Genomic DNA, 7,360 nt, shown 5'->3' with positions numbered 1-7,360 from the left:
GTGGACAAATGGACTGGCAACTGCCTCCAAAAGCCTAAGAATTTGATCAGCATATTTGACTGGGGACCCTCGGGTGGTCAAGTGGCCTCTTTCTTTCCAAATAGCAGCATGTGCATGTAGCACCAGAAAGGCATACTTGGAGTCAGTGTAAATGGCTACTCTTTTTTCCGTTTCCCAGCTATGAGCTGGGAAGTCAGGGCTATGAGCTCAGGGAACTGGGCAGAAGTAACTGGTGACAAAGGCTTAGCCTCTATGGTCTCAAAATTGGAGACTACTGAATATTCAGCTCTTTTTTTTTTTTTTTTTCTTCTTCCTAAACAAAACTGTTTCCATCAGTGTGCCAGATTTCCACACGATTCGTTAGAGGATCTTCTGACAATCCCTCTTGGGGTTTTGTCCAGTGGTCCAAAGTTTCTAAGCAAAAGTGAAAGTAGAGAGAGCCTTCAGGGGTTAGGCAGAATGGTAACTGGGTTAAGAAATTCATAAGGGGATATAGTTAGGCCTGGATTTTCCATCAGCACTACTTGATATCTGAGGATCCTTTGATCAGACATTAATAAATGGTCTCTCCCATTCAAGAGTTGTTTCACTTGGTGGCTGATAAAAATAGTTAGCTCCAAAGAGAGAGTTTTAAAGCATCTTCTATCAGGACTGCAATAGCTGCAAGATTTTGAAGGCAGGGAAGGATCTCTCCCCAATAAGGGAATAGGACACTCAGGAGCCACCAGAAACTGATGGGAAAATATTTGTCCATCCCAGCAATAAAGAAGTGTTTACGTGAATCTCTTTTAATTGTTTTTCCTGTAACACCCAAAATGGTACAGTTTTGGGAGGAGAAGGCTCTAGAAGTCAGGACATAGAGGTTAGCCCCTGTGTTAACCAAGAAATTCTTGGACTTACTTGCCACATCCAGTTGTACTCTTGGCTCCAGCCCTGTGATGGTTATCTGTGATAAGCAGGGTGGCTTGAGCAGACCGCTTCAGTCCTATTGAACCATAGTGAGGGAAGGCTTGGCACTTGACCTTGAGGCTGTTATGTCCCAAGGGCAGGCTCCTATCCAATGTCCCAACTGATGGCATTTGTGGCAAGCCATTTTAGGAGACTTGCCACGGTTTGTATACTCTTTGGCCCAACGTCCTGCCTGTCTACAGATTTGGCATTTGACTCGTAACTGTCCTTCAAGAACTCACCACAGGGCTTCCCTGAAGGGTGGCTAGCATCTGAGCATGCCTTGTCTCCTTCCTTTTCTCCCTTTCCTGGGCCTTGGCTTCCCTCTCCTGTTCTCTGTTATAAAAAGTATTGGTGGCTTTCTGGATCATCTCATCTAAAGAAGCAGCAGGGTCCTGCTGCTATAGCTGTTGTAACTTTATCCTGATGTCTGATTCAACTGGGGCAGGAATTTGTCTTTTAAAATCACCTGTCCCTCATCAGAGTCTTAGTTCAGATTGGTAAACTTTTGGAGGGCCTCATTTAGCCTTTCCAGAAAGGCAAATGGTGTTTTCATTGGCCTCCTGATTTATTGCTGATACCTAGGCATAGCTGATTACATTTTGCTTTGCTGATTTTAGTCCTGCCTTTAGATAGATCAGAAAATGATCCCTTTCCTAGATGTACTCAGGTTTATTATAATTCCAGTTAAGATATGAGTAGGGGGGCGCAGTTTCCCACATTGGGTATTTATCGTTTGATATGTGAAACCCTGTAGCATAACTTTGGGCTTCCTTTAAGACCCTTGCATACTCAGGGTCAGATAAATGTTGATTAAATGTAGCCATGATGTCCTTCCACGTCAAGACAAAGATCAAAAATAATGTGTTGGAATGCATCTATTTGCCTGGATCATCTGTATAACTTCCCAAGTCTTGTTTGATCTTTCTTAGTTCTAAGAGAGAGAAGGGCCTATTAACCCAGGTTGGTCTAAATTCTCCTCCAGTTTCAACTAAGGAACATACTCGAGTTGGCTTTTGTGGAGGGGGTGCTTCCAGATATGGGGGCATGCTTGGATACAAGGAGGGAGTACCAGGCAACTTGGGAGCCATGGGAGGTGAGCCTTCAAGGAGGGCATCCTTCTCTTGGTTGTCTGTGCCTAACACCATTTGCCTAGTGAATGGTGGCAAACTTAGGTGGCAACCTAAATTTGGGTTGCCAAATTTAGGGCTTTTAGGGCATACAGCAATCCCATATTTAAGACAGTTCCTTCTTATCTCTTAGTGGGAATAAAATTTGGACATAGGGGATCTCTGTTCATTTCCCTTGTCTTTCGCACAATAAGTCTAGATGCAGGATGGTATTGTAACACTGACCCATCCTCAGCCAGTGTTCCTTGTCACCCAGAGGACAGCATGGCCACACTGTGGCACAAAATAATTTTAAGTGACTTCTCCTTAGAATTAGAGGATTGAACAGCTTCCACTTATCAAGGATGCATCTTAAGGGCATCTGTCGGGAAATGGATTGGTTATTTCCTATCTGAAAGACAGTGATGGCAGGGAGGAAAATAAAAAAAGAAAAAAAAAAAAAAAGAAGAAAGACCTCATAGGACTCCTATTTTATGGGTAGACTTTCTTAGGCATAAGTCTTTTTGAAGCTTATCCTACTCAGTACTGTTGCAACTGAGAGCCAGGCATCTCCTTGTCAGGGTGCATATCCCCAGGCAGGCTGAGATGTGACAACCTCCTGGAGACTGAATCCCCGGGCAGGTCAAGGAAGGTCAGCCTTCCAAGAATTGGATCCCTGGGCATGTCAAGTCATGTTGACCTCCTGGGACTCCTGAACTGGTGGATCCCTGAGCAAATTGAGGCCTATGAACTCGGGCCTATGGCAAAATTCTGAGGACCAGATCCCTAGGCAGGATCTCTAGATCCTGGGATCTCTAGACTGGAATTGGATGTCTCCAACGTCTCCAGCTTGACCAGTGCTGGGTAGGATTAAGGGGTCTTAATCTTAACTCATTGCTGGTTTGTCTACTGTAGATGAGAACAGATACCATGATGTAAAACAACCTAAGCCTCTGCCCTGAGACTGGGAACCTGGTGATAAAGTCAAAGCTTTATTCTCTTATTTCTGAGGGAATGTAAGTGACTAATTGCCTCCCTCCACAAGAGCAGTTTAGGGTGTTTCCAAAGGTAGACATTTCATTGTCATAGACCCACTTTAGGTAATAGAAGTAATGACAAAGTAGTGGGTTATCTGGTCCTGTTAGGGGTATTAGGAGTATTTTAGTAATAAGTGAGGTGGAACAATGTTGCTTATAAGGGGCAGGGTCCTGGTTGTAGGAGTTAGTAAGTGGCTTAAGAACAAATTGATAAGAGGCAATGGACCAGATATTCCATAAAAGTAGAGAGGAGATTTGATTCTGGAGTATATCTGTAACTTTAGGAGAAAGGTGCCAAGAGTTTGGCCCTGCAAGGCTAACTCCCAAAGTGGCAGACATTATTCCTGGAAGCCCAATTTCCCTTGAAGAGATGCAACCAACAAATGAACTCCTAGCAGGCATTGTGTGCCTGTCACCCACCCTAGTGGGCCCACTGAGAGATTCTATTGTTTCACATGTTGTAGGAAACATGGAAGATGAAGGCCTGAATATCTAGAGTGATTGGATACTATACAATGTTTCCTTCCTCAGGGCCAGCTATTTTCTGGTTATCCCTCTAGATGATTGTAGAGGCAACAATGTGGGCCAAGGTGGGGCTCAGGAAAAGAGCATGAAACAGGAGGGAAGGGGGGCAGGGCACAACTTTGAAAGAATGGAATAGCCCAGGGAGATAACATAAACTGATTAAAATCAAATGGGTCCAAGATGACAAGTCAAAGTCAACTAAATCTTGATCCTCAATCTGCAAGCTAAGTGACACACCCAGAGGCACCTTGTCTGTTCCAAGGCACTACCAGAAGACCAAAAGTCTTCCCTGGTGGCTCAGAGGTTAAAGCGTCTGTCTCCAATGCAGGAGACCCGGGTTCGATCCCTGGGTAGGGAAGATTCCCTGGAGAAGGAAATGGCAACCCACTCCAGTTCTCTTGCCTGGAGAATCCCATGGAGGGAGGAGCCTGGTAGGCTACAGTCCATGGGGTCACAAAGAGTCAGACACAACTGAGCGACAAACTACTACTACAACTACTACCAAAAAGCCAAGGAATGCTTGGTTCCCCAATGGTTGGAATAATCCTTCCACTCATTAACATATGAAATCACCCAGCCAGTGAAAACTAACCACACCACATTCCATGGCACTTGCCCTCTGTGATGGTCTACATCCTGCGGAGTGTGCTTCTCTCTGCTGCTGCTGCTGGTAAGTTACTTCAGTCATGTCCCACTCTGTGTGACCCCATATACAGCAGCCCACCAGGCTAGCCCATTCCTGGAATTCTCCAGGCAAGAATACTGGAGTGGGTTGCCATTTCCTCCTCCAATGCATGACAGTGAAAAGTGAAAGTGAAGTCGCTCAGTCGTGTCTGACTCTTTGCGACCCCATGGACTGCAGCCTACCAGGCTCCTCCGCCCATGGGATTTTCCAGGCAAGAATACTGGAGTGGGTTGCCATTGTTAGCTGTGTCTTTCACTGAATTTTTTGCAATGAGACATAAAGAATCTGAGCTTCATTAGGTCCCCAAGCCAGGCACCATGGGCTTTGGCCAGGGCTCAAGTCCCAGTGATATTACTGAGTGATATGACTGAGTGATATGACTGAGTGAATAAGCATAGCACAGAGTCCTTGCCATATGGGTTCGAGTCCCGATGTTAGGTAAACTCTTTCAAAAACAACTTTCAGAAATGGAAAGATGATGACCTGCTCAATACTTCATAAGTAGTGGCATAGATGGAGAGAGGAGCTGAAGAAAGGGAGGAAAAAGCAGTGGGAAAAGCATGTCGAGGAATTCCCTTCATAACCTGCCAGAAAATCTGCTAAATACCTGATCTGTACTCACAGTTTTCATTGGCCTGATCCATGGCACTAAGGAGATTAAGGACAGAAGAACCCTCACCGCCTTGGGCAATAGCTACTAGAGCACAGAGGATAGTCTAGCCTTTGGGACACACTGGGGTGTAGACTCTCCAGAGTCTCTCAATTGAACCTACTGCCACTTGCCTGTTCACAGGGGCTTTAAGGAAACAAGAAATGAGAGATTGTGAGGGAATTAAGATTTTGTTAGCCATATATCCTTCCAGCCATAGGAGTGAGGACTTCCTACTCCAATGAGAGGTTTTCTGGAATCTGAGACTAAGCCACATGAGCTTTCAGCTGAGTTTGTTTTTGTTGTCCCAGTTTCCAGCTCACTGGGCTTCTTGTCGCTTCCAGTGCACTGGGTTTTCTTCACTTTCAGCTTTCAGTATGGGAGGTTTTGCTGAGTTGGGCTTCTGCTGTGTTTGGTCTCTGCCTCACAGTGACTGAGCTGAGGTTGTTTCAACCAGGTTAAATCCGAGAAATGGCACAAGAGATGTTGGGACAGTGTGTAATTTCCTCTGTTCTGTCTCACCGCAGCAAAAATTTGAAGTGACAGACAGACCAGTGTTACAGCTCAGTTTTATTTGTCAAGCAAAGGAAAATACATCCTCAAGGAATAAGGGCAGGAAGACCCAAAGAGGTGAAGAGAATAGAAGCCTGGCTTAATTTTGGCTCCTGTTTTTATGTTTTTTCTTCTCCCTCTGAGCCTGCCCTATGTAAATTGGACCGGCAAGGAAGGCTACTTGCTTCCCCTAAGGTTCTCACTCTAGTCCTTGGATCTTCCTTTGTTCTGTTTTTGTAGACTTTTTCTTTCTTTGTCTTTTAGCCACCACCATTCTGGACTCCTTTTTTCTATTCTGACTACCTAACACCCTGAATCCCCTCAGGGTGAATACTCAGGGGCAGCTGCAGTGGCTAAATGGCTCCATGACTGCAACATCCTTTGCTTACTGATATGGCAGGTGACCTTCTTCAGCCTCAATGACAGTGGAAGTAGTACAATGGAAATTTTGGAAAACTCCTTAAAAGATTCTGTCTTAGCTACCTAGTATACACTTTTTGTCTTTCTAATCTTTTTCATTCATACTACATGAGATACAAATGGATGCTTGGAGCAGTATCTGTACACCATGCTGAATCAGCCTTGAGAATGAAAGACCTTTGGTGAGGACAGAAGAAAAGAAAAGGAATCTGGTTCCTGGGATTTATGAAACCACCATATCAGGACCAGTTTTCTATCTCCAGAATTCTTTCATTGTCATAAAAACAAATCTTTATATATTTTAGCCTTACCTTATTTTAAATTCTCTGATACAAATTCCAACCTACACCCTGCTCAAGATTCAAAATTGCACAAGAGAATGTCCAGCTCACATAGATTGTGTGCCCACACTTCACTTTGAATATAATATGGTTGCTTCATTTGTAGTCCCATTTGGAATGAACATCAGCAAGGAGAGATAATGTCCCCCAAATTGGGATGCTCTTAGCATAAGATGGAATAGATATTTCATGGGCCAATTAACAATCAGCATCCGCCATAGGTAGATAAGGAAATAGATAATCTCACTCAAAAGTCCTTATAAAAAGAACAATGTTTAAATAATAAATGTGATTTGTTAAAGCATTCTTGAATTTAAATTAATTTACATTGGTAAAACTTCTTCTTAATTCAACTCTCATTGAAGGCAAATATCATTATCACAAAGTATCTTCAGTAAAGCAGTAGTACAATATTGCTCAAATAGGTAGATCTAGGAAACTCCTTTAATTCAGTGAAGACTTTAGAGAATCCATAGCCTTCAGGAAATATATAAAAATGAATTTGTCTAACTGAGAGTCCTCATCTACTTTCATTGCCCAGCATCAGGAATGGAATCACTCTATGTTGGTATAAAATCTTTAAAGACAACTACATACAAAGCCATTTCACATTATTTGATGAAGCTGTCTTTTAATGCTGAGTGACATATTAGGCTTTTCATTGTGATCTTACAAATACTTTGATATTAGTCCCAGTTTAGGCAACTTATGTACATTTTAAGTAAAGGAAACAGATCAAAATGGGTTAGAAACAGGTTTCCAAACCAAAATAATTTCCACAAAACACAGAGTTGCAAAGTGGAAGAATTAAAATTTAAACTTGAATCAATCTGATTACAAAAATCTAACTCTATTTATTAAAATGCCTCCCTAAGTTTTTCATGAGGCAATGAGAGAAAATATTTGAAAATATATAGACTACAGTATTTCTCAGGAATTGACATTTATGAATGTAACTGAAGTAATAAATGTACATAAAACAAGTCAGATATCTTTTCTTCAGTGATTATATATTCAGGAAAACAGACTCTCTCACCATGGACAGTCAACCATGATGTGTTTCTGGTGTATATGCAATAGCTGGAGCCCAGGCT

At 42.8% G+C, this 7,360-nt stretch overlaps 1 non-coding gene across 1 annotated transcript; it reads left to right on the top strand.

The window, feature by feature from the left end:
- The first annotated feature begins 3,905 nt into the window (after positions 1–3,905).
- On the top strand, positions 3,906–3,977 carry TRNAW-CCA (transfer RNA tryptophan (anticodon CCA)). Its single transcript has one exon. It is a non-coding gene; the product is annotated as a tRNA-Trp (tRNA).
- The last annotated feature ends 3,383 nt before the right edge of the window (positions 3,978–7,360 follow it).

Source organism: Capricornis sumatraensis, chromosome 12 (genome assembly GCF_032405125.1).
Source record: "Capricornis sumatraensis isolate serow.1 chromosome 12, serow.2, whole genome shotgun sequence".
NCBI lineage: Eukaryota > Metazoa > Chordata > Mammalia > Artiodactyla > Bovidae > Capricornis > Capricornis sumatraensis.
The sequence above is the reverse complement of the archived record's forward strand: the minus strand, read 5'-3'. Positions and strand labels throughout refer to the sequence as shown.